The following is a 27,838-nucleotide window of genomic DNA, read 5'->3' on the forward strand; positions in this document are numbered from 1 at the left end:
TGTTTGAAGAGTTGACAGTACTTCTTCCCAGTGAAGTTTTGGAACGAGTCTCTGATTTCGCGGAGAAGGCACAGATTTTCACAACATACCAAAGGCAAGGAACGACAGATGTGCAAATTTCAAACATTGCTGTCTAAAACCACCTCCTCCAGTAAGACATAAGTGCTGACTTGGAGGAAGAAATCTGACCAGGCTACACAACCGGACATAGAAGAGAAATGGGTGAAGAACTTATCCGACAGGGTACTCACCCAACCAGAGAAAGATGTTTTATCCAAGGGACTTAACTTTGCAGTTTCACCAGAGTGGATACCAGTGGTAGATCTCATCACAGCCACAGAGTCAGCCATCAGAAACAACAATCTGACCAACACAGAGGCAGAACAACTTAGACTGAAGATATCAGCTGCTCTGTCCAGTGCAAAAGCACCCCCCTCCAACCTCACCAGCCAAGAAAGGAGGGCTCTTACATTGCTTCAAAGAGACCGAGACATCACCATCCTTCCTGCTGACAAAGGGAGATGCACAGTGGTGCTAAACACAGCGGACTACCACTCAAAGATGACCAGTCTCCTCAGCGACACAACCACCTATGAAACCTTAAGGCGGGACCCCACCAGTTGGTACAAAAAGAAAGTTGTTAGCTGCCTGCAACAACTAGAAAATGACCAAGCCATCAACTGATCTCTGTACTACAGATTGTACCCTGGGGAAGCCACTCCCCTCATATACGGACTCCCCAAGATTCACAAAGAAGGAGCTCCACTCAGACCTATCATCAGTAGTATAAACTCTGTCACCTATAACATGCCAAACACCTAGCCACCATCCTGGCTCCTCTTGTTGGGAATGCGCTACATCACATCAAAAACTCCCAAGATTTTGCTACTAAAGTTGCAGACCTCAAACTAGACTTAGATGAAACCATGGTTTCTTACGATGTCACTTCTCTTTTCACCTGCATTCCCACCACAGAAGCAGTCGAATCTGTTAGAAAACGACTCCTTCAAGACAACACCTTACTGGATAGAACAAACCTCACCATAGACCAGATTTGCACCCTGCTTGACCTCTACCTGACTACCACTTATTTCCAGTTTAATGAAAGTTTCTACAGACAGAAGCATGGATGCGCCATGGGCTCACTGGTGTCCCCTATTGTGGCCAATCTTTACATGGAGGAAGTGGAACATAAAGCTTTGACCACTTTTTCAGGAGTTGCTCCCAGTCACTGGTTCAGATATGTGGATGACACCTGGGTTAAAATCAAAACCCATGAAGTGGAAGCCTTCTCTAAGCACATCAATGCAGTGGATATCAACATCAATTTCACTCGGGAGGACGTCAGTGGGAATAATCTAGCCTTCTTGGATTGTGATGTACACATTAGACAAGACAGAAGCCTTAGTATCGAGGTCTACTGGAAACCCACACACACAGACCAGTACCTACTTTTCGACTCTCACCACCCACTGGAACATAAATTGGGGGTCATTAGGACCTTGCAACACAGGGCTCAGAACATTCCTACAACATTAGAGGGAAAAGAGAAGGAGCAGAATCATATCAAGAAAGCACTTCAGAATTGCAGTTATCCCAACTGGGCTTTCCTAAAGAGCATAAAAAGGAACATAACTGACAAGGATGATAACAGGAACAAACGCAAGAACATTGTCATTCCCTACATTTCTGGTCTATCCGAGAAACTCAGGAGGATCTTCTACAAACACAACATTCCGGTACATTTCAGACCCAGTAACACCCTGAAGCAGAAACTGGTCCACCCTAAGGACAGAATACCCAGACACAAACAGGACAACGTAGTGTATGCAATTCAGTGCAGTGATGGTTGCACGGATTCATATATTGGGGAGACGAAACAACCGCTATACAGGCGCTTGGCCCAACACAGGAGAGCCAGCTCCTCAAGCCAGGACTCGGCTGTCTACATTCATCTTAACAACAAAGGACACTCATTTCAGGATTGTAACGTACGCATTTTAGCCAGAGAGGATCGTTGGTATGAGCGAGGAGTTAAAGAAGCCATTTTTGTCAACCTGGAACGGCCATCACTGAACAGAGGTGGGGGTCTAAGACATAATTTGTCAAACATCTACAAGGCGGTCTTGGACACTCTTCCCAGACGGCTGGGTGTACGCCAGGACCCAGTTGTTTTCGGTGACTCACAGGAGGACAGAGAGAGTCAGATTGCCATTGATCACCCTAATGGGCAATCCTTTGATCACCCTAATGACTCGCCGTTCACACCCAGCCTCCAGTGACCCACACCAACATGATGCCTCAATGACACCTTAGATGAGCTGGTCATCAGAATTCTGATTCTGATCCAGGAGAAGATAAATATCTGATACTCTCTATTAGTCAGACAGAACTGAGGAAGCCTTTTGGACGAGAGGTGAAACGTTTTCAAGAATTTTCAAGCAAGTCCAGTTGCCCATTTCTACCACCCACAGTTTACTATGACCTGGATGAGTGAGAATCTTCACAGACATCTTTTATAAAAATATATCGATATCCGTGCTTACATAAATGAGGAAGTAATTCTAATGTTTGTAAACAAATTAACTGATAATGTTTAATGTGTGACAGAAAATCTTTTTGTTCCACTTTCTACCCACTTTCTAAGTATTTTGGTAGATCACATTTGGTTAATCATTCATTGTTCTTTGTATTAATTTCTAGTTTTGTAGTTTACCAATAAATGTCAACAGGAAATTGACATTGTAACCACATGAAAATCCAAGTCAAAGATCGTATGTCATTCCTCGAACCAAAATATAAAATGTCTACTGATATTGTAATATATGTGGTAGATATTTACAACAAACTGCAAAAAAAAAAAAAACGGAATGGAATGGAATAGAAAAATCTGAATATTTCAAGCAGGTAATTTTTTATATGTTAGGAATTTAATTCTGGTCTAATTCTATTTATTGCAATAGGATTCAAAATACTCTTTAAACATTCCATTCTGTTATGAATCACAAAAAAATTGTTATAAAATCACAGCACTTATTTTTGAAAGTACTTCATCTATTTCAACAATGTTACACAAAGATCAATCCATAACAGTTGTAAATGTCACTTAAATGTCATTATCGACACAGGGTGTCGATAATGATGGACACCAGTGAAAGTGATCACTCCTATTGACACCTCAGTGAAATGACTGGTGGTCTAAATGGCTGCCATAGTGCAAACAACTAGCGATAACTTATCAGAGTATGCTCGTAATCTAGAAGCCACTGCTCACTTTAGATATATTCAGAAGACTGCTAGGTGCAATGGAATCGACCCCTACAGTCTGGGAAAGAAGGATTTGTCATACGAGCTTGAAAACTACCCTTCAGTTGAGTTTCCAGACATCTTGAACTATCTGGTGTTGCAGACGTCCTTCTACACCGCAAAACAGTTGAAAGCGTGAAAGAGTATGAAGGCTTACAACTTTTTTGTATGTGGCTGGGTAAAGGACCTCGGTATCAAGTCACTGCCAAATGAATCCTGTATTGTTTTTGCCTGTGTAAGGATGTTTTTTTTTAAGCTTTTCATTCACGTCTTTACAACGAAGCACTGCAAGTTGAAGTGTAAACAAACAACAGTTCACTTGATTCTGACTTGTGTTGGCTCTTATCTCTCAGGTAAATCATTCACAAAGATCATCAGAAACCCCTTTAAAGACCTGGATCTTAGTTAAACAAGACAGAGAAGTGATCACAGCGTACTGTAACTGTATGGCTAGGTAAGAATTTTGTCACAACCTTCATGCATTTGGACTTTGTGAGGAGTGGGGAGTAAACAAAGAAACAGCTGGGGACTTTAGTGCTTCGTGACCAAAAAAAGTACCATAAAATAATGACACATAGCAAGAAAAGTATGGTATTTGGAAACCACTAAGGACATAGCTGAGAGGGCTATACAAACCTTTCATGAAGTGATCACTGCAAACTCAAGCATGCGTCGACTCGGCTCCCTTCGATTTCAGTGAGAGGTTCAAAAGCCACCTTTCTTAACGTCTTTTTGTGAAATCCTGTGTTCATTCACCCTTTTTTATTAGTTCACAGGGAACCCTGAAGAAACTTTTATCAGTTTCACGGTTTGATCAATTCAAACCAACCTAAAACAAAGCAAGCATAAGGCATTTTTCATGCAAGCAATGCATCTTCTCCATACAACACTTTGTCAACTGAGTTTTGGTAGACCACCAGCTAAAGTTGTGAATAACTAATGAGGCGGATGTGATGTCACATGAAACCCAGCAATAGCTCAGTGTGGAAATTTCTATAGTGTTTTTTTTCTTCACCAGCTAAATCAAATGTGTTCAACATATAAGATTTGAATAAGCAAATGGTTATAGTTGTACAGAGTGTTTCAAAAAATTGATATAATTTCACAATCTTGCTAATTCTCGTTCTATTGACCTCAAATTTTAACAGCATGTGTGGAAACAGGTCAAAATTTTATGTTTAACGTTTTTTGTTTTTATCTTTTTAGGTATAGAAATGCCATTCACTGGAAAGGAAAAGGCGTTTTGTGTGTTAGAGTACGCTCAAACACAGTCGAGCAATACTGTGCAGCGTGCATTTATGAGAGAATTCTGTAAAAATGCACTAACTGCAATGCAGATTTGGACATGGCACAAAAAGTTCAAAGACGAAGGCTGTCTGTGTGTGTCTGTGTGTCTCAGGCAGCACACATATTGAAAATTTGTGAAATCGTTCATGGAATCCACATACCTTTGAATTTCGCATTCAAATTTTGAGGAATAAAGAAAGAAAGAAACCTTTATTTGTCACATGCACATTTCAAGCACAGTGAAATTCATCCTCTGCATTTAACCCATCTGAAGCAGTGAACACACGCACACACACCCAGAGCAGTGGGCAGCCACACTAGAGTGCCCAGGGAGCAGTCAGGGGTCAGGTACCTTATATTGCTAAGCATTAAGCCTGTTCAGTTTAATTTGCCTAGACTATGTAGTTTCTGGGATATTTACATTTCAAATAATATCAAAATTTTTTGAAACACCCTGTACTTTGTCACTTTGTTTGTATGGTTAGTTTGTTTCCTTGGCTGTTTGCTGAGTATTGGTACTTAAACAAAATATTACACAAAGTCTTATTCTGTCTCTTGTTCAGTTGGCACTAGAACTTTCCTGTCTAGAAGTTCAGCACTTGTGACTTTTGCACTTGTTGTATGTCACTCTGGATAAGAGAGCTATCTTATTGAGCTGTCTTATTAATTAATTGATTAAATGCCTGTAATGTAATGTAAACAGAGGGCCAAAAAAGCAGTGAGGAAAATAATAAATAAAGGTTAAAAAACATATATTTAAAAAAAAGAAAGAAAAGAAAAAAGGAAACAGATGCTTTACTGTAATGTAACATCAGTGGTTTGGGTTAGATGGTCCAGCTAATAAGGCTTATCAAGATTTCTTTTTGAAAGTGATTTGTGATTCATGGATTTCTATAGTAACTATAAACAGATATAGATTATGGTTTGTTCTTTAATAAAAAAAACTAATAGGGGCAGCACGGTGGTGTAGTGGTTAGCGCTGTCGCCTCACAGCAAGAAGGTCCAGGTTTGAGCCCAGCGGCCGGTGAGGGCCTTTCTGTGCGGAGTTTGCATGTTCTCCCCATGCCCGCGTGGGTTTCCTCCGGGTGCTCCGGTTTCCCCCACAGTCCAAAGACATGCAGGTTAGGTTAACTGGTGACTGTGGGTGGTAAAAGAGAGCAACTGGACTTGCTTGAAGATTCTTGAAGACGTTTCACCTCTCATCCGAAAGGCTTCTTCAGACAGAACTGAAGAAGCCTTTCGGATGAGAGGTGAAACGTCTTCAAGAATCTTCAAGCAAGTCCAGTTGCTCTCTTTTACCACCCACGGTTTACTATGACCTGGATGACTGAGAATCTTCACAGACATGTTAACTGGTGACTCTAAATTGATCGTAGGTGTGAATGTGAATGGTTGTCTGTATCTATGTGTCAGCCCTGTGATGACCTGGCGACTTGTCCAGGGTGTACCCCGCCTCTCGCCCGTAGTCAGCTGGGATAGGCTCCAGCTTGCCTGCGACCCTGTAGAACAGGATAAAGCGGCTAGAGATAATGAGATGAGATGAACAATTAATGGTTGTCAAATTGCTCTGGTGTTAGAGGACTAAACAACCCCGTCATTGATTATTGTCTCATAACAGCACACCATGTCATGTTTTATACCTTACGCTGTAAATTAATGCATTGATTTCCTTCATAAATTTTTCCTTAATGCCTGTACAGAGTTAAATAGCAATCAGAGAAACTGTAAAGTGTAAACTTGAGTCTCACAGACAGTCCACAACATTAAATGTAACTATAAATAGTTAAAAAGTGCTGTTCATCGATAAATTAAAAATTTTAAAATGCTGCATGGTGAAGTTCCTCCCAATTAGATTGGATGCATTTCTCTGTAAATTGGCAGACAGAATGCTCCTGTAGACTTCATTCTGCTGATCCATTCTTTCTCCACACTTTGGCCTTTCCATCATTTTTGTAAAGGTTAATCTTGGTTCCAGAACTTCTGTGGCTCATCTCTGCATTTCTTTGCAAATTCCAACCTGGCCCTCCAATTCTTACTGCTGATGAGTGGTTTGCATTTTGTAGTATGGCCTCTATATTTCTGCTTGTGAAGTTTTCTTTGAACCATGAATTGTGTTCCCTACACCCCTGCCCTGTGAAGGCTGGGGATTTCACTAACTACTGTTTTTGGATTTTTCTTCACAGCTCTCATAATGTTTCTGTCATCAACTGATGTTTTTTTTCCTTGGCTCGCCTGTTTGATGTCTGGTTGTTAATACACCAGTGATTTCTTTCTTTTTTAGGACAATACAACAAAAAACAATGTGGTATTGGCTGTGCCCAATGCTTCTGCAAAGGATTTTCCATCTTTTCTCAGCTTCAAAATGGCTTGATTTTCTTTCATAGACAGCTCTATAGTCTTTATGCTTTTTTATTCCCTGCCCAAACGAAATTGGGCGGGGGATATAGAAATGGGTTCTGTCCATCTGTCTGTCTGGTCACGTTTTTTTTTTTTTTTCTGGGCCATATCTTTAAAACTACTGAAGATATCTTCATGAAACTTTGTAGACATATCAAGCAACATGTGAACTGGTGCCTTTTGCTCTTTTGGATTTATGAAAAAAAAAGTTATTTTCAATTTTTTACATAAAAATAGATTTTGGCTTAGTTTCTAAGAGCAATGTTTGTTTCCGGAGCATATATCCAAAACTATTCATGATACAGATTTGAAACTTGGTATACATGTTAACAAGGTGATGTAGACGTGCCTTTTAGAAATGGGTTCTGTCTGTCTATCCATCCGGCTGTCCATCCGGTCACGTTTTTGTTTCTGGGCCATATCTTTAAAACTACTGAAGATATCTTCATGAAACTTTGTATAAATATCAAGCAACATGTGAACTGGTGCCTTTTGCTATTTTAGATTTTTGAAAAAAAAATAAAAAATTTTACATAAAAAATAGATTTTGACTTAGTTTCTAAGAGCAATGTTCATTTCCAAAGCATATATCCAAAACTATTCAAGATACGGATTTGAAACTTGGTATACATGTTAACAAGGTGATGTAGATGTGCCTTTTCATACTAAGAAATTTGAGAAATTTAAAATTTTCATGTTTCCATGGAAACAATTTCAGACTTGGTCTCTCAGGTTAGTCTTGGGGTAGGTTTTGTTTCTAGAGCAGAACTTGAAAACTATGAGTGGTATGGTCTTGAAAGTTGGTATATGTGTTGATTAAGTAATGTATATGTGCCTTTTGATACTAAGAAATATGAGAAATTTAAATTTTTAGTTCACCTGGACCAAAGGTATGGTGGGCTTATGCCATGGGCTGCTGAGGTCAGTGTAAAGAGGTAGGGTTGGTTTCCTGCAGCACAACTTGAAAAATGTGACAAATAATATCTTGAAACTTGGTATATAGTTGGCATATAGTGCAGGGGGTATAGATGACTCTGTCTTCTTGTTATCCTTTTTACACAAATGCAGCTTTTCCAGGCAAAACCCAGGGCTCAGACCAAGAGTAGACCATTAGAGTTATTAATTGTTTAAACAGTCAGTCTAACAGGGCACATCTGGAAACAAGAAACATCTGTCCGTTCCAATAATTTTGATCACATTAAAAATGAGTGTGCTCAAACAAAAGGTGCCCTATTCTAAGTTGTTTAACCTATCAAGAAACTAAAGCTGAAATTATGATGTGATCATCTCATATTCATCTTTTGATCTCAAACCCAAATGACTTCAGTGTACATAGCAAAAAATAAGGAAAAAAAGAATTTGCCTTGTTGTTCCAATACTTTCAAGGGGTTACTGTAAATGCACTATGCTAAATTTCAGCTTGATGGAACCAAACTTTGCATATGAGCTCTGAATCTTGTCTTGTGTCTTTCAAGGTTCATATGAATCCATCCAACAATCATGTGTCACAATTGTTTGGGTAAATTCAGCTCTGCTTCATTCAAATTGATGTTATGTTACATAAATAGCATTGAGGGGGTTAGGTACCTTGCTCAAGGGCACTTCAGCCATTCCTGCTGGGCGAGGGAATCAAATAAGCAACCTTTTAGTCCTAAAGCTTCTTCTCTAACCATTAGGCTATGGCTTCCCCCTGATGTGACAGTCATATTGTTTACAAATGAAAAGAAGTAAATACCACTGTAGCAAACTTTTGCTACACAATTACTTTATATGTGAGGAGTTTAAATAAAAAATAACAAGATCAACTGTGAGCTACTGCTCACTTACATAATCCCCCCACTCTCGCTTATATCAGAATGCAAGCAATGGAAGGAATAGGACACTTATTATGAATGTTGACATCAACAAATAATTAACCCTGAAACAAGTAAGTAAAGAGCAGTGTTCTCCCCAGGTATTTCAAATAGCATCCTGGTAAACTGTCATTTTTAAATGGCATTTTGCTTCTTGAAATAGTGTCAAATTCACTGTATAATCTATTATAAAATTAATACAGATAGCATCATATTCAGACAATATAGCATCATATTTATACCATGATGCTATAAGGCGCTGGGGAGAATATTTGTTGTGTCTAATTGTCTGAATACTTACATATGAGTACAAACCATTCACAAATCTCTTTTCAACCATGTGTTGATTAACATGTCATTTAGATAGAAACACGGGAATAAAATGCTCATATGAATCCACTGGTTCCAGTGACAGAAATAGTCATTTACACAATTAAATAGCATCACATCCAAGAGAAAAAAATTGTCCATATTAATCTGCTAGTCCAAAAAAAAAGAAAAATGTAAAGAAAAATGTTGTGAAAATTTTGTAAATCCATGCTACGGTATCTCATCTCATTATCTCTAGCCGCTTTATCCTTCTACAGGGTCGCAGGCAAGCTGGAGCCCATCCCAGCTGACCACGGGCGAAAGGCGGGGTACACCCTGGACAAGTCGCCAGGTCATCACAGGGCTGACACATAGACACAGACAACCATTCACACTCACATTCACACCTATGGTCAATTTAGAGTCACCAGTTAACCTAACCTGCATGTCTTTGGACTGTGGGGGAAACCGGAGCACCCGGAGGAAACCCACGCGGACACGGGGAGAACATGCAAACTCCACACAGAAAGGCCCTCGCCGACCCCGGGGCTCGAACCCAGGACCTTCTTGCTGTGAGGCGACAGCGCTAACCACTACACCACCGTGCCGCCCATGCTACGGTATATGTTTCATAAATACATTCAGTCGGTAAACAGGAAGTCAATGTGTGACAGACCTGAAAACAGTATACATGGTATAGAACCCCAAGCTGAAGCTCAGTACCAAATATCAAGCAGTTGTTATTTGTAGTTGCTGAGAAAAATGTTATGAAAATTTTGTAAATCCACCCTATATGTTTTGTAAATACATTCAGTCAGTAAACAGGAGGCCAATGTGCAACAGACCTGAAAATGGTATACACAGTATAGAACCCCAAGCTGAAGCTCACTACTAAATATCAAGCAGTTGTGATTTGTAGTTGCTGAGAAAAGTGTTACGAAAATTTTGTAAATCCACGCTATATGTTTCGTAAATACATTAAGTTGGTAAACAGAAAGTTGATGTGCAACAGACCTGAAAACGGTAAGCATGGTATAGAACCCCAAGCTGAAGTTTGGTACCGAGTACCAAGTGGCTATGATTTGTGGTTGCTGAGAAAAAGAGTGTTTCGGACGGATGGAAATACAGAGATACGGACGGACAGAGGTAAAAAGCCAGTATGTCCCCCTCCTTCAGAGCGGGGGTATAATAATTGAGGCATGTGGAAAAGTTTGAATACCATTCTAGTTGTAAATTTTCAGATCTTAGTTACCTTGTTAGGCCTTAATTGGTTCGTTAGGACTAAATTATCTGACACTTCAAATCTTGTGCTAACCATGGGCTCCTCTAAGCAGCTGACTGAGGAACTGAAAATGAAGCTATGTAATGCCTACAAAGAAGGGAAGTCTATAAAAAGATATCAAAATGTTTCTAACTCACAAATCCCACTGTCTCAGGGGGGACACTTTAGATAGCTCCAGCTGTATATTGGCAAGAAAAGCAAAACAAATATGACACTATGAACATCCAGTAAGGTTTACTTGACACCTTAAACAGAGTGGTGCTCCATTCTACTCATGGGCACCATGATCTGCAGGGAACAGTGAATGTCTGATGCAAAACAAATATCTAGATGAGCCAGAGGCATTTTGGAAACAGCTGCTGTGGACTGATGAAGACTGATGGAACTTTCTGGCCACACTTACCAAAGGTATGTTTGAAGAAAAAAAAGGAGCAGCATTTGATGAAAAGAATACCTTGTCAACTATTAAGTGCAGGGGTGGATCTATTGTGCTTTGGGGTTGTGTGGCAGCCAGTGGCACAGGAAATATTGAACAGATAGAATGAAAAATGGATTCCAGTAAATAGCAGCAAATTCTGGAAGCAAATGTGAAACAAACAGTCAAGAAACTGAAGCTGAAAAGAGACTGGTTTCTACAACTGGACAGTGATCCAAAGCATACCTCAAAATCCACCAACTGCTACTTCAAGAAATGTAAGTTGTAACTTTTAGAATGGCCATCATAGTCCCCTGACTTGAACATCATTGAAAATCTGTGGGATGGCCCAAGAATATCTCAGTACTAGAAACGTTCTACAAGTAATAGTAAGTGAAAATTCATTAAACAAGATGGAATGACTCCTAACATACTACAAAATGCATTTGCAAGCTGTGATAACTGACAAAGAGGGTGTTGAAGCTGGACTTTCTGGTGGCAGAGAAGAGGACTATGGACAAAATACTGAACATCATGGACAATGCCAGTCACCCTCTGGACACTGTCATCAGCAACCAGAGGAGCCTGTTCAGTGACAGAATGCTCTTTCCCAAGTGCAGGACTAACAGACTTAAAAACTCCCTTGTCCCTCACGCCATCAGACTGTACAACTCCTCTCTGGGGGGGAGGGATAACAGAAGGACAGAGGACAGGAAGGACCAGAATACCTCTTCTGCTGGACTTTTTTTTCCCTCTTCCCCATATCTAATTCTTTTTTATATTTGTCTATGTAAATATTTAATTTGTCTTGAAGTTTTTCTCTATTTCTATTCTCTGTTTATCCTGTAATGATGCTACTGGAATTTTAATTTCCCTGAGGGAACCCGCCCAAAGGGATCAGTAAAGTTCTAATCTAATCTAATAAGTAATGAGTCCAAACTTTTGAACATGCCATGACTGCAGTAATTTGGCCAGGGGTGCCCTACTTTTGCATACATCTGTATATAAATTGGTTAAGCAATTTGCTGTTTCCCTTCCAGTTTTTTTTTTCTCCTCTTGGCCCGATGAGGGTCATGATGGCAATAGGGTGAGAAGATTAACCAGATTTCTCTATCCCCAATGACAGATTTCTGCTCCTCCTGGTAGTAGAGGATCTGGGTTAGATATGTATGCACATAATGTAGGAGAGGATAACTCAACTGTTATAGGCTAATTTGAACCCAAGGAACAACTTGGGATGTGTGCCAAAATTGCTATTCAGGGCGAACAGGCCAAAAATTACCAATCTAAGATGGTTGCCGGTAGACATATTGAAAATATCAATTTTTGAACCACTCATTACAGATGTGCAATACCTCGTTTTATGAGTCTTTGGGTATGGGGAATCCATTAGTGACATCAATTTCATGATTGAAGGAAAGGGGAATAAGCTATAGTCAAGGGCAAGGTAAAAAAAAAATTGGCCAAAATTGCAGTTTCACAGAAAACATGAGTAAAACAGAATAACCCTACCTCAAACATGAAATCATGGAATTGGGAGACCTATGCACATAATTTAGGAGAGTATAAGAAAGCAAGCATTTGATGAATATAAAGAAATTGTATTTTCAATCATACTGTTATGATCAATGGAATGTTAACTTAAAGTGAAAAATACAAAACAAAACTTATTACTTTAGTAGGCAGCAATATCTTGAGAGCCTAAATGTTAACAGCCAACAATACAACTTTTAACATCACATTATTACTGTTTATGTGTCACATAAACCAGGGTCAGGAACATGAAAAGTAACACAATAATAATACTGTAATACCGGTGGCCATATTGGATTAGTAATTTTCAGGCTGTTCACCCCGGATAGCGATTTTGGCACATATCCCAAGTTATTCCTTGGGTTCAAATTAGCCTATAACAGTTGAGTTATCCTCTCCTAAATTATGTGCATACATGTCTAAGCCAGGTCCTAGACTATGGGGGAATCCTCAAGTGTGCTTAAGACAACTGTGAAATGTAATATTTCCACTGGGTCCTGGGTCTGCCCTGGTGTCTCCAGCCAGTGGGATATGCCTGATGCAGCTTAGCAAGTGTCAACAAGAGTTTCACCACCACAGACCAGTAACACTGCTGCCACTGACCCAATCGGTTCATCAGTCTCGCTTGTGAATAAGATCCCAAGGCATTGGCTCATGAAGGGAGCATATTCTCCAGGTTAAAGAGATCCTCAAGCGGTCCTTCTTCCATCACTTATAACCCAGTAAAAGTCAACACTTCTCCACACTTGCTCAGAAGAGCTTGTTCATGATCTTATCCCCTCCTGGGGTTCATCGCCCTGACAGGCAATGGCAACCTTCTTGTTTTAACTTCTTGCCGGTGACGCTATGATTAAGGACCTGAACACAATCTGTTCAAACTCAAGGGACCCAGCCTTAGCATGTAGAAGAAATATGTCCACTCTGAAGTGACCGTTCATCTTTCAGTGAAGCTTCTGCCAGATGTTTTCATGCAACCTGAAAGGCTCTCAAGTGTCTATTTATTTATTTTTTTAACCAACTACACTGACAGGATATATCCATATCTTCTTCATTTTCTTCACTTAGCTGCATCACGCTCCTGCCAGTTTATCTCATAGCTCAGTATGGAAATAGTGATGTCTATACAGTTTATTTATATTCACCTTGCAGAAGCCTAGCTAAACAAAATGTCACAACATACAGGTGGTGGATAATAAGTAAGCAGATGGCATGCAAGAATCACAAAGAGCAAAGAAGAAAACATTGGATAAAAGGAAAGAAAGGAAACAGGGGCTTTAGTGAAATATGGGGTCTGGTCCCAAGTGTCCCATCTAACAAGCTTTGTCCATGTTTTAATTGGAAATGAAAATTATAAAGGGAACAATGTAAAAAAAAAGTAAAATGAAATAAAAAGGTAAAGCAAAAAAGATTTGATATTACAAAAGTAATTTGATATACTAAGTTATCATTAAACTAAACAGAGTAGACTGTGGTATGTTGGGTCCTATAAAAGAAAAGAAAAATTAATAATCATTAAAGCACAGTGCTGTCAAATTCTCAAATGTGATTGGTCAGAAGGTAATGACTGTTTATACCTGTTACTAGTGATTCATAATGGGAAGTAACTTATTTTGCAGACATTCAACAGCATTAATTGCAGTAATGAATGGATTAACAAGAAGTCCATCCATCCATCCATTATCCATAACCACTTATGCTGTGCAAGCTGGAGCCTATCCCAGCTGACTATGGGTGAGAGGCGGGGTACACCCTGGACAAGTTGCCAGGTTATTACAGGGCTGACACATAGAGACAAACAACCATTCACACTCACAGTCACACCTGCGGTCAATTTAGAGCCACCAATTAACCTAACCTGCATGTCTTTGGACTGTGGGGGAAACTGGAGCACCCGGAGGAAACCCACGCAGACACAGGGAGAACACGCAAAGTCCACACAGTTTTACTGTTTTCAAATGGGGAAGATATAGGCATTACTGTTTGCAGAGGCACTGACACCAGTTAATGGAGTTTTGTTGAAGATGCTGAATTAAAGGTGCCATAGAATGCATTTATTAAATATTTTAAATTGTTCTCTGATGTTTAAATAGAAGGTATGTGACTTTGATCGGGGCAAAAATTGCCCACATGCAGTTTTACACACCCATTTACAACCCTATGATTTATTCCTAAAATGGAAAAAAAAAGTTATATTCCCTTTTTTGGTGGGCTCATTAATATGTTGATGAGCGCTGGTATGATTGGCTGGTTTGCAGCAGGCATGCCTGATTAGGGTGTGAGCATGGACACAGTGCTCTCTGGGAAATGCAGTCCGGAAACACAACCCAGAAGTGTCATTTGGAAGTGCCATCTGGCAGTGCCATGAGAGTAGAAATAGCTTGAGTAGAAATAACAAGCTATTTCTTTGAATGGGACACAGGCAGGAAAATAAAGTGATCCTCCGTGCACATAAGCTAGGTCACCTTACTGTTTAGTTAGCTATGCTAGCTATTTGGAGCTTGTTTGGAGCCTGAAGCTTGCTAACATTACCCATACGGTACTAGCTACTTGCTTTTGATCTTAGCAACAATACAAAGTAAATTAAAGTTGTTGGCTAACTATGAAACATTCAATTTAAGTTGATCTGGCTTCAACCATCAAAAAGTGGATAAAATTACACAGCATTGCTAGCTACTTACCTCCGCTTTTGGTTTTCTGGGTTACTCCACCACAGCATCATTTAACCACATCTCACCAAAGCAGACAGCAGATGTAGTTGAAAAGTCTTTTGTCGTTCTTACCAGCAGTTTCAATTAATCCGGTTTGTTGCTAAGTGAGCGGGCATGCAGATCAAAGGCACATCTCAGAGGTTGCGCAAGTACGTTGCCGTGTCTCCCACAATCTCTCTACTTAGGCTTTGCTCTGATATGGGAAGATGGCTGATGATTCCCTCAGTGAGCTTCTCCAGAGAATTTCTGCGAGTATAGATGAATCCAGGGAAGTACCAAAAGTAAACAAATCACCATTACTGCAGAGGTGTCTCCCTATAATATGCACATGTGTGAATGCAAGCTGTCCTCAGTGTAACATTTTCTTCTTTTACTTTCTATGTAATGTTACTTTTGACAATGATGTCTAGGAAATCGGGAAGATTAACTTCAACTCGAAAAAAAAAAACCTGAATGTAAAATACACAAGGCTTTACTTCATGAAGGGTGTCCCTGTCTGAGATCATACACTTTACAGATTGCCTGGGTGTGCAGAGGACCAAGATATTCACAGTTCATAAAGTCATATTTTTTAGTTTTACTAATGTAACTGGTCTGTAATGGACAAAATGCAACTCATGAATGATTATGCTAGCTAGCTAGTACAGTGATGTTAGTAAAGTATATTACACTCCATCACTTGAAATGTGGTAGATGGTCAAGTGGTCCATTTTTTTCTCCATTTCTCTATTTCTGGTTATTGTTGTAACCAATATCTAATTAAAATGTCAAATTTGACTAATGTTAAAGGGGAACTGAAGTCAATTTTAAACTTGCTTTTGTTAAGGGTGACAAGATGTGGTGAGTTAGGATCCAATAGCAGAACACAAACCAGAAAATCCAATGAATAAAAGATGATTTAATTAAAGTCCAAAAAAAAGGCAAACAAAAATAGCAAAAATAATCCAGACAAAAACGAGGTAGGCAAAGAGCTAATATGAAAAAACATGAAAAATAGTTCAAACAACCATAGTGCAAAAAACAAGAAAAAAAAGACAAAACGTGAGTACAAAAAACTGTGGCTAAGGTTAGGCAAAACAGAGAGCAAAAATCAGGAAGCAAAAAATGGCACAGAGACAACATGAGAAACAGACAAGACATTCTGGCAAAGTCCCCTTCTGAGAACGGCCTATTTATACACAGCAGAGCAGACCAGGAAGTGAATGCTGGAAAGATGGAAGTCCCGTCCCGGATCCGAATTGTGCTGAACTGGGAGATAGTAAATCCAGAGTGGAAGTCCGGGGCGGATCATGACAGTAACCCCCCCCCCCCTTCAATGAGCACCTCCAGGCGCTTTAGGGAGAGCGTTAGGGTGTTGCCGGTGGAACTCCATGATAAGTGCCGGGTCCAGAATGAACCTGGCAGGGACCCAACTTCTCTCCTCAGGACTGTAACCCTCCCAGTCCACCAGGTACTGGAGTCCTCTGCCTCGCAAAGAACTAGAGACCAGAGGTTTAAGCTGTGATACATGAAAGGTAGGGTAAACACATCACATAGTGAGCGGTAATGCCAGTCTAACGGAACAAGGATTGATTACCTTCTTGATGAGGAAGGGTCCAAGGAACCTGGGTGCCAGCTTGTGAGAGATGGTCCTAAGTGGCAGGTGGTATGTGGAGAGCATAACTCATTGACCCACTCGGTAAGTGGGTGCCTTGGAGCAGCGTTTGTCGGCCTTCTTCTTGGATGTGAGTGTGGAGTGAATGAGTCTTCTCTGGGCCAATGCCCACATTCTCCTGCAGCGGTGTATAAAGGCCTGGGCTGATGGTATGGCAACATCCTCCTCCTGGCTGGGGAACAGTGGTGGTTGGTAACATAGTGAGCATTGGAACAGAGAGAGACCTGTGACAGAGGAAGGGAGAGTGTTATGTGCATATTTGATCCAAGGTAGGTACTTGCTTCAAGAACTGGCATCCCTGGACGCCATGCACCTGAGTGCAACCTCCAAAGCCTGGTTAGCCCGTTCTGCCTGGCCGTTGGTCTGTGGGTGGAAGCCTGAGGAGAGACTACAGGTGGCCCCAATGAGTTTGCAGAAGGCTCTCCAGAACTGTGCAGTGAACTGAGGACCCTGGTCAGAAACTATGCCTGTAGGCAGACCATGTAGGTGGAAAACATGATGGATGAGTAGTTCTGCAGTCTCTTTGGCTGAGGAGAGCTTGGGCAGAGGAATGAAATGGACAGTCTTAGAAAAACGGTCAATGACAGTGAGGATGCATGTATTGCCACCTGAGTTGGGGAGTCCAGTGATGAAGTCCAGGGTGATGTGAGACCAAGGTCGATGTGGAGTAGGAAGGGGTCTTAGTAAGCCGGCAGGGGGTCAATTGGCTGTCTTGTTCTGGGACCATGTGTCGCAGGCTGCCACGAACTCCTGGATGTCCTCCTTGATAGATGTCCACCAAAAGCGCTGCTGGATGAGAGCCAGGGTTCGGGTGGCTCCCGGATGACAGGCCAGCTTGGAACCGTGACCCCACTGCAGCACCTGAGTTCACACATGACAGGGAACAAGCAGATGGTTACGAGGAATATTCTTGGAGTTACCTTCACCGGGGTCCTGCTCCAGGGCCTTCTGCATGAGCGTCTCAACTTCTAGAATAGTGGCTCCCACCAGGGAGCATGGAGGAAAGATAGTCTCGGGTGGCTTGGACTCCTCTTGGTGGGAAGAGAACATCATGGACAAGGTGTCGGGGTTTGCTGTTCTTGGAGCCTGGGCAGTAGGAGGGCGTGAAGTTGAATCAGGAGAAGAAGAGAAACCAATGGACTTGACGGGAGTTGAGACGTTTGGCAGACTTGAGGTACTCCAGGTTTTTATGGTCGGTCCAGGCTAGAAACGGGAGGTCAGACACCTCGAGACAGTGCCTCCACTCCTCCAAGGCTAGTTTCACAGCCAGTAGTTCTCAGTCGCCGATGTCGTAGTTTCGTTTGGCTGGGGATAGCCGGTGGGAGAAGGAGCACGGGTGGACCTTGCTGTCGTTGGCCCTCTGGGATAGGATGGCTCTGAACCCTGACTCGGAGGCATCGACCTCGATGATAAACTGCTTGGTAGAATCGGGTATGGTGAGAATGGGAGCTGTGGTAAACCTGTGCTTGAGACTGGAAAAGGCTTTCTCTGCTTCCTCCCCCCACTTGAACTTGGTCTTGGTCAAGGTCAGGGCTGAGAGAGGTCCAGCCACCATGCTGAAGTTGTGGATGAAATGCCTGTAAAAGTTGTCGAACCCCAGGAAGCGCTGGAGCTCTCGTCTCGAAGATGGGGTGGGCCAGTCAGCGACTGCCTCCAGCTTGAGGGGGTCCATCTGGATCTTGGCTGGTGAAATGATGAACCCCAGGTATGAAACAGAGCTTTGGTGGAACTCTCTCTTCTCTGCCTTAACGAACAGCTTATTCTCCAGCAGGCACTGAAGAACCTGCCGGACGTGACCCCAATGTTCCTCCAGGGAGTGAGAGAAAATCAAGATATCGTCCAGGTAAATAAAGACAAAGGTGTTAAGAAAGTCCCTCAAGACATCATTAACCAGCGCCTGGAATACTGCAGGCGCATTAGTCAGGCCGAAAGGGACTACAAGGTACTCATAGTGGCCTGTGGTGGTGTTGAAGGCCATCTTCCACTCGTCCCCTTCCCTGATCCTGACTAGGTGATAGGCGTTGCGCAAGTCCAGTTTAGTGAACACCTCAGCTCTCTGGAGTAGTTCAAAGGCTGTGGTCATGAGCGGTAGTGGATAGCGATTCTTGACTGTGATGGCGCTGAGACCTTGATAGTCAATGCAGGGGCAGAGTGACTTGTCTTTCTTCTCCACGAAGAAGAATCCCACCCCTGCTGGGGAGGAGGAAGGGCGGATGATCCCAGCTGCCAGAGAATCAGTGATGTATTTCTCCATGGCTTGTCTCTCAGCGGGGGAAAGAGAGTAGAGACGTCCCTTGGGTGGTGCCGTCCCTGGCAGGAGGTCAATACCACAGTCATAGGGCCTATGAAGGGGAAGGGACACTGCTCGGGTCTTACTGAAGACAGGTTCAAGGTCCAGATATTCCGGTGGCACATGAGAAAGGTCGGGAAGCTTGCTGGCTGAGGACTGAGGTGGTTTGACAGGAGGCAGAGCAGAGTTCAGGCAGGAGGCCAGGCAGGAAGGACTCCAGCCTAAGATGGTGTGGTCAGTCCAGTTTAAGTGGGGGTTGTGCTGCATCAACCAGGGTAATCCAAGAATAATGGGAATGTGAGGGTTGTTCATGACGTGAAGTTGTATAGTTTCAGAGAGATTGCCTGAAATCCTTAGAGTGAGCAGGGTGGTGAGGTGAGTGATGGTGGTCAAGCCAGTGCCATTGAGTCTCAGGATGGTGAGAGGGACCTCGAGGGCGAGTAACGGGATTCCGAGATCCTTGGCGGTGGCAGAGCAGATCAGGTTCCTGTCTGCCCCCGAGTCGACAAGCGCCTGAAGATGGTGATGCCGGTTATGATGATAATGGGGAGCAACGGTTGGTCGGCAGGGGACTGGTTCCGAGCATTGCTCACCAGGGCCCCTCGATTCACCGGTGGGCTCGTCCTTTTAGCGGGCAGGCTTGGCAGATGTGTCCCTGCTGACCACAGTAGAAACAAACCCCTGTGCTCCATTGGCACAGTCATTCCTCCGCTGACACCCATACCCTATCTACCTGCATGGGTTCGACGGACGAGGCGGGTGGTGGAGAGGGGTTGAAGTTGCAGTGGCTCCTCTCTCTCCTCCGTTGTTGAACCTGCACATCAATACGATTGGCCAGGTTCATCAGGCTGGAGAGGTCCGATGGCAGTTCCCGTGAGATGAGTTCATCCTTGATGGCGTCGGATAAGCCATGTAGGAAAGCGTCAACCAGGGCACTCTCATTCCAACTGCATAATGCTGCCAACATCCGGAACTCGATGGCATAATCCAAGGTAGATCAGGACCCCTGCCGCAGCTCCATGAGCTCTCTTGACGCCTCCCGGCTGGACAGAGAGTGGTCGAATGTTCACCTCATTTCCTCAGAGAATTCCTTGAAGCTGGAACAACAGGGCGAGGTGGTGTCCCAGACCGCTGTCCCCCATTCCCTAGCCTTGCTGGTGAGGAGCATGATGGTATAGGCTACCCAGGAGCATTCTGTGGGGAAAGCCAGAGGTTGAAGCTCCAAGAGCAGCGAACACTGACAAAAAAGATCTGCAGGTACCTGGTTCTCCACTGTAGGGCTGAGGCGAAGGGAGTCTTGGTTCGTGGAGAGCGGCGGTGGCATGAGGTGAAGAAAGAGATGGCTGGGCAGGGGTAGGCATGGCTTGGGAGTTCTGGAGTTGTGTGGCTAGGAGGTTGAGTGAGTCAGACAGGGTGGCCAGGTTCTGGGTGATCTGCCGGAGTTCCTGTTGGTGGGTCCCAAGGAGGGCTCTTTGCTGCTGCATAGCCATTCTCAGATGGTTAAGTTCCATTGGATCCATGTTGGCCAGAACATACTGTTATGGGTGGCGAGATGTGGTGAGTTAGGATCCAATAGCAGAACACAAACCAGAAAATCCAATGAATAAAAAATGATTTAATTAAAGTCCCCCAAAAAAAAGAGTCAAACAAAAATAGCAAAAATAATCCAGACAAAAACGAGGTAGACAAAGACAAAGTGCTAATATGAAAAAACATGAAAAATAGTTCAGACAACAACCATAGTGCAAAAAACAAGAAAAAAAGACAAAACATGAGTACAAAAAACTGTGGCTAAGACTAGGCAAAACAGAGAGCAAAAATCAGGGAGCTAAAAATGGCACAGAGATGACATGAGAAACAGACAAGACATTCTGGCAAGTCCCCTTCTGAGAATGTCCTATTTATAAGGACGTGAATGCCGGAAAGATGGAAGTCCCGTTCCGGATCCGGATTGCGCTGAAATGGGAGATAGTAAATTTCCGGAGTGGAAGTCCGGGGCAGATCATGACAGCGTTATTTCTTAATTAACATGTTATTCAATTACCTTTTCGGTTTTAGTAACCTTATATTGTGACTCGTATTGGCAACTAATTTCAATTAAATATTATACTTATCCGCCTATTCATTTTTTAGCCATGTTGAATGTAGTTCGTTTGGTCCATGGCAGGCGTCGCTTATCCGTACAATCTTCACAAGACTTGTGTGAGACTTTGAAATGTCAAGTGTCAGCCAGGTGTCAGTGCCGCCATTTTGAAAACTGTTTTCCAAATGAAATATTGCACAAAAACAAGTTTATATGATGATTACTGCCTATTTCTTTCAAACTTTCCTGATTGCTATCAAAACAAACAAAACTTCCGGCTTGACCACATCAGCATTTGAAAGAGGGTGCATGCGACTTTTGACAATGTTGGCAGATGTTGGTCACTTTGATTTCCGCTGTACGTTTTACTTCCGTCCTACGATGTCTCGCACGGGTCTCAACGAATCTCATTTACGGCCATTGCTTTGACATATGGACTGATATATTACATAGCATATTTCAAACACTCATAACTTGCTATAGCAGTGACAAAATAGCTATCGAAAATCTCATCTCATCTCATCATCTCTAGCCGCTTTATCCTTCTACAGGGTCGCAGGCAAGCTGGAGCCTATCCCAGCTGACTATGGGCGAAAGGTGGGGTACACCCTGGACAAGTCGCCAGGTCATCATAGGGCTGACACATAGACACAGACAACCATTCACACTCACATTCACACCTACGGTCAATTTAGAGTCACCAGTTAACCTAACCTGCATGTCTTTGGACTGTGGGGGAAACCGGAGCACCCGGAGGAAACCCACGCGGACACGGGGAGAACATGCAAACTCCGCACAGAAAGGCCCTCGCCGGCCACGGGGCTCAAACCCGGACCTTCTTGCTGTGAGGCGACAGTGCTAACCACTACACCACCGTGCCGCCCCACTATCGAAAATGGATTCCTATATTTAATAAAATGAGATAAATAGAATTTTGATGATAAAAAAGTTGCCTTCAGTTCTCCTTTAAGACTGTCCTTCAAATAAGATACCTTCATCAGTAACTGGGGCCACTGCCTAATGTCGTCAATACAACTACCCATGTTGCTGTCACTGTTAGCCGCTGTCAGCAGGCAGTCACTATGACTTGCCACTGCAGTAATAGTGGCACTGCTAGATGGCAGAACACACAAGTTGATCACTGGATTCATCTATACATTCTATGAATGTATATTCTATACATTCATCTATACAAAGTCTGGAAGATTTTTTTTTGCAGTGTTAAGCCCTTGAGATGTAGGAGCTCATTCTGGTCAAAAGCCACGTCTCCAAAGTGTCGCGAGTGCTCTGCACCATCCTCCATGAGCTCTTCATCTTGCCATCACTTTGTTGCAGGACACCTAATGATTCTCTTGGTGAGTTTGTTATTGTTTCATTGTTTTCAATACCTTACAATCACCTGCTGACATCACCTCTTTCAAATCACATCATTATTTAATTGTTTTACCTCATTACTTTTTTTTGGAATGTGTTGCAGACCTGAACTGCAGGAATGGATGGATATTAACAAACAAAATGAAACTGACCAGACTAAACATGAAATATCTTGGGTTCATACTGTCTCCAACAAAATACAAGTCAAAGTAAATTTAGAAATCACTGCTTTCTTTTTTCTTTGCATTTTCCATTCCATCACAACATTTTTTCTGATTTTGGGTTGTATACTACTTATCCATCAGGGTTGCTGGGGAAGCCAGAGACAATCCCAGCTGTTTTCGGGCAAGAGGTGAGGTATAGATGAGTGTGGCAGTGGGGGCGTGGCCAAGCAGCAGTCTGTGAATGGAGGGCGGGGTCGGGGAAGGTAAGTGGCTAAGTCATTCTCCCTGCTGTCAATTGCGTGTGTGTGTGTGTGTTACAGGGATGGAGCATAAAAGGAGAGAGAGAGAGCAGAGAAAGAGAGCTCTCTCCCTGACCACAATGCATGTGTGAGTGAGTGAGTGAGTGAGTGAGTGTGTGAGAAAGGAAGAAGAAAAGAAAGCTGAAAAGCTAAAATAAAGTGGTTTGTGGAACATTAACTCTCACCTGCTGTGCTTCTGTGCTCCACCCACATCAGGGATTACTACAGTGGTGCCGAAACCCGGGAGCACAGAAGGGAACCACCCCATGGAGTCCTCCCCATTCGAAGAGCTCATCCTTGCCCTTGCTACCGCCAAGCAGAACCAGCATCAAGCGCTGATCACCCTCCGGAAGGAGCAGCAGCAATGCTTCGAAGCCTTGATGCTGGCCCAGCAGGAAGATCGCCAGGCGTTCCGGCACCTGCTCGCGTCAGCAGGGCTGTCAGCCACCGCTGCTGCCACCCTCACAAAGATGGGACCGCAGGATGATCCGGGAGCGTTCCTCGCTCTCTTTGAGCAAGCAGCCGAGGCGTGGGGGTGGCCACAGAAGTAGCGCGCAGCGCGCCTCCTCCTGCTCCTGACTGGCGAGGCGCAGCTCGCAGCGCAGCAGCTCCCTGCTGACAGCCGACTGGTCTATGCTGACCTAAAGAAAGCCATTCTGCAGCATCTCAGCCGCTACCCGGAGCAACATCGTCAGCGCTTCCGGACGCTGGCACTGGAGGAGGTCAGCCAGCCATTTGCATTCGGCCAGCAACTCCGGGACGCCTGCCAGCGGTGGCTGAGGGCGGAAGACCGCGACGCCGACGAGATCATCGATCTGGTGGCACTGGAGCTGTTTATCTCTCGTCTTCCAGAAGGAACGGCGGAATGGGTCCAGTGTTACCGCCCGGCGTCGCTGGAACGAGCCATCAAGCTGGCGAAGGACCATCTGGAGGCAGCTCCGACGGCAGGCAGATGAGGCGGCTCCCCTCGCTTCTCTTCTCTCTCTCCCTCTCTCTCTCCTGTCTCTTGTTCCCCTGCCACGAAGTGGTGGCTGGCTCCACCCCAGCCAGCCCATTGCACCCGTGGTGTCCTCCCATCTCCCTCTTCTGTGTCTGTGTTGTCTCCCCCTCAGGTGAGTGACACCCATAACACCAGTGCAGAGGGAAAGCCTGGGCTGGTGTGCTAGCATGGTGGGGAATCGGAGCATCTCCAGAGTCAAAGCTCCGCAAGGGAGGTGGGTGCTGTAATCTGGATCCCCGATGTGCCAGAAACCGCCCCCGATCGGGCCAGAATGTATTGCATACCGGTGAGTATTCAAGGGGATACGTATCACGCTTTGGTGGATTCCGGTTGTAATCAGACCTCAATTCACCAATGCCTGGTGCAAAGTGAGGCACTGGGGGGAGCACAAGCGGTGAAAGTGTTGTGTGTGCACGGGGATGTTCACCATTACCCTCTAGTGTCTGTCCATATTCTATTCTGGGGCCAAACACATAGAATAAAGGCAGTGGTTAGTCCTTGTCTTACCCACTTGTTGATTTTGGGTACTGATTGGCCAGGATTTAAAGAACTAATGGAATATTTAACACGTAGTGGGTCCTGCCCTAGTAGGTCACGGGAAGATCCCGGTGTGGCATTGGCTGGAGAAGCTGTCACAGAGCCATCTATGTTAACACCGCGTCAGAGTGAGGAGCATCCCACTCCTCCTCCCTCTCTCAGGGATTACCTTGGGGATTTCCCATTAGGGCAGTCACGAGACAAGACTCTGCAGCATGCATTTGACCAAGTGAGAGTAATCGATGGTCAAACTCTTCAGCCAAGCGCGGCACCGACCTTCCCCTATTTTGCCATTGTTAAAGATAGATTGCACCGAGTGACACAGGACATTCAAATTAAGGAACAAATAACCCAGTTGTTAATCCCAAAGAGCCATAGGGAACTTGTATTCCATGCGTCTCACTTTAATCCCATGGCTGGACACGGGGCAAGACAAAACACTAGCCCGAATAATGGCCCAGTTCTATTGGCCAGGGATTCATGGGGATGTCCGTTGGTGGTGTGTGGCATGCTGTGAATGCCAATTAGTAAATCCCGCAGCCACTCCAAAAGCATCGTTGTGCCCTCTTCCTATAATCGAGACCCCGTTTGAGCGAATTGGGATGGATCTCATCGGGCCATTAGATCGGTCAGCACAGGGATATCGCTTTATTTTAGTTCTAGTGGACTATGCAACACGATATCCGGAAGCAGTGCCTCTCCACAATATCTCAGCATGCAGTATTGCAGAGGCACTCTTCCATTTTACCTCCCGGGTCGGGATTCCGAAACAAATCCTGACAGACCAAGGCACCTCGTTTATGTCACGCACACTGTGCAAGCTGTATGGGTTACTGGGGATTAAGTCTATCTGCACCAGTGTCTATCACCCACAAACGGATGGCTTAGTAGAGCGATTTAACCAGACACTCAAAAACATAATCTGGAAATTCATAAGTGAAGATGCGCGTAATTGGGATAAGTGGCTCGAGCCCCTGTTATTTGCAGTACGAGAGGTCCCGCAAGCCTTCACAGGGTTTTCTCCCTTTTAATTATCATACGGGTGTAAGCCGCGTGGCATTCTGGATGTGCTGCGGGAAAATTGAGAGGAGGGACCTTCACCTAGTAAAAATGAAATCCAGTATGTTCTTGACCCGCACACAAAACTCCACACCCTCATGCAACTAACCCAGGAGAATTTGCGGCAGACACAAGAACATCAAAGCCGGCTGTATGACAGGCACGCACCTTAGAGAGTTCATGCCGGGAGATAAAGTGCTCGTATTATTACCCACGTTGAGTTCTAAATTAGTCACCAAGTGGCAAGGGCCCTTTGAGGTCACACAGCGAGTCGGGGACGTCAACTATGAGGTGAAGCGAACGGATGGGGCGGGGCATTGAAAGTCTACCACCTCAACCTTTTAAAATGCTGGAATGAGGGGGTCCCCGTGGCGTTGGCATCGGTAGTCCCAGAGAAGGTGGAGCTGGGGCCGGAGGTAAAAAAGATAACATCTCGGACCACTCCGGTCCATTGTGGAGACCACCTCTTGCCGGCCCAACTCACAGAGATAGCCAAGTTGCAGAAGGAATTTTCTGACATGTTCTCGCCCCTTCCGGGTCATACCCACCTCATAGAACACCACATCGAAACGCCCCCAGGGGTGGTAGTGCGTAGCCACCCTTACCACTTGCCTGAACACAAGAAAAAGGTGGTTCGGGACAAACTCAAGGCCATGCTCGAAATGGGCATAATCAAGGAGTCCCACAGTGACTGGAGCAGCCCAGTGGTCCTGGTTCCCAAGACCGATGGGTCGGTCCGGTTCTGTGTGGACTATAGAAAGGTCAATGCTGTGTCTAAATTTGACGCATACCCAATGCCTCACATTGATGAGTTGCTTTATCGGTTAGGCACTGCTCGCTTTTATTCGACACTGGATCTAACAAAGGGATATTGGCAGATCCCCTTGACTCCTCTATCCCAAGAGAAAACAGCCTTTTCCACACCGTTTGGTTTACACCAATTTGTCATGCTCCCTTTTGGGTTGTTTGGGGCGCCCGCTACATTCCAGCGGCTTATGGACAGGGTCCTCCGCCCTCATGCTGCCTACGTGGCCACCTATCTAGATGACATAATAATCTACAGTCATGATTGGCCGTGGCACTTGGAACACCTGAGGGCTGTTCTAAAGTCACTGAGGCAAGCGGGCCTCACAGCAAACCCGAAAAAGTGTGTGATTGGGTGGGTGGAAGTACTGTATCTGGGGTTCCACTTGGGTCATGGGCAGGTGCGTCCCCAAATTAACAAGACTGCAGCGATTGCAGCCTGCCCGAGGCCCAAGACCAAAAAGGAGGTGAGGCGGTTCTTGGGGCTGACTGGCTATTATTATAGGTTTCTACCTAGTTATTCGGACGTCACCAGCCTGCTAACCGACCTCATTAAAAAGGGGGCTCCAGATCCGGTCCAGTGGACAGAGCAGTGCCAACAGGCCTTCTCTGAGGTAAAAGCTGCACTGTGTGGGGGGCCACTTTTACACTCCCCTGACTTATCTCTCCCCTTTATTTTGCAGACTGATGCATCGGACAGGGGGCTGGGGGATGTTTTGTCCCAGGAGGTGGAGGGCGAGGAGCGCCCCGTGCTGTACATCAGCTGAAAGCTGTCAATGCACGAAAGCAAGTACAGGACAATTGAAAAGGAGTGTCTTGCCATCAAGTGAGCGGTCCTTGCCCTCCGATACTACCTGCTGGGGCGCCCTTTCACTCTCTGTTCGGACCACGCACCCCACCAGTGGCTCCACCGCATGAAGGATGCCAATGCGCGGATCACCCATTGGTATCTTGCTCCCCAGCCATTTAAGTTCGACATGATCCACAGGCCGGGGTCACAGATGGTGGTGGCGGATTTCCTGTCCCGTCGGGGGGGGGGGAGTCAGCTTCAGGCCGGACGGCTCCCCAGCCTGAGTCGGGGGGTGGGGGTATGTGGCAGCGGGGGCATGGCCAAGCAGCATTCTGTGAATGGAGGGCGGGGTCGGGGAAGGTAAGTGGCTAAGTCATCCCACCTGCTGTCAATTGTGTGTGTGTGTGTTTGTTACAGGGATGGAGCATAAAAGGAGAGGGAGACCAGAGAAAGGGAGCTCTCTCCCCGACCACAACGCATGTGTGAGTGAGTGAGTGTGTGAGAAAGGAAGAAGGAAAGAAAGCTGAAAAGCTAAAATAAAGTGGTTTGTGGAACATTAACTCTTGCCTGCCGTGCTTCTGTGCTCCACCCACATCAGGAATTACTACAATGAGTTCCATCCACGTGATCAAAATGTGTTACGTCATGAGCATCCACCATGATGGTGGATATACAAAGCAACTAGGATGGCAAC

Source organism: Neoarius graeffei, chromosome 12, assembly GCF_027579695.1.
Source record: "Neoarius graeffei isolate fNeoGra1 chromosome 12, fNeoGra1.pri, whole genome shotgun sequence".
Taxonomy (NCBI): Eukaryota; Metazoa; Chordata; class Actinopteri; order Siluriformes; family Ariidae; genus Neoarius; species Neoarius graeffei.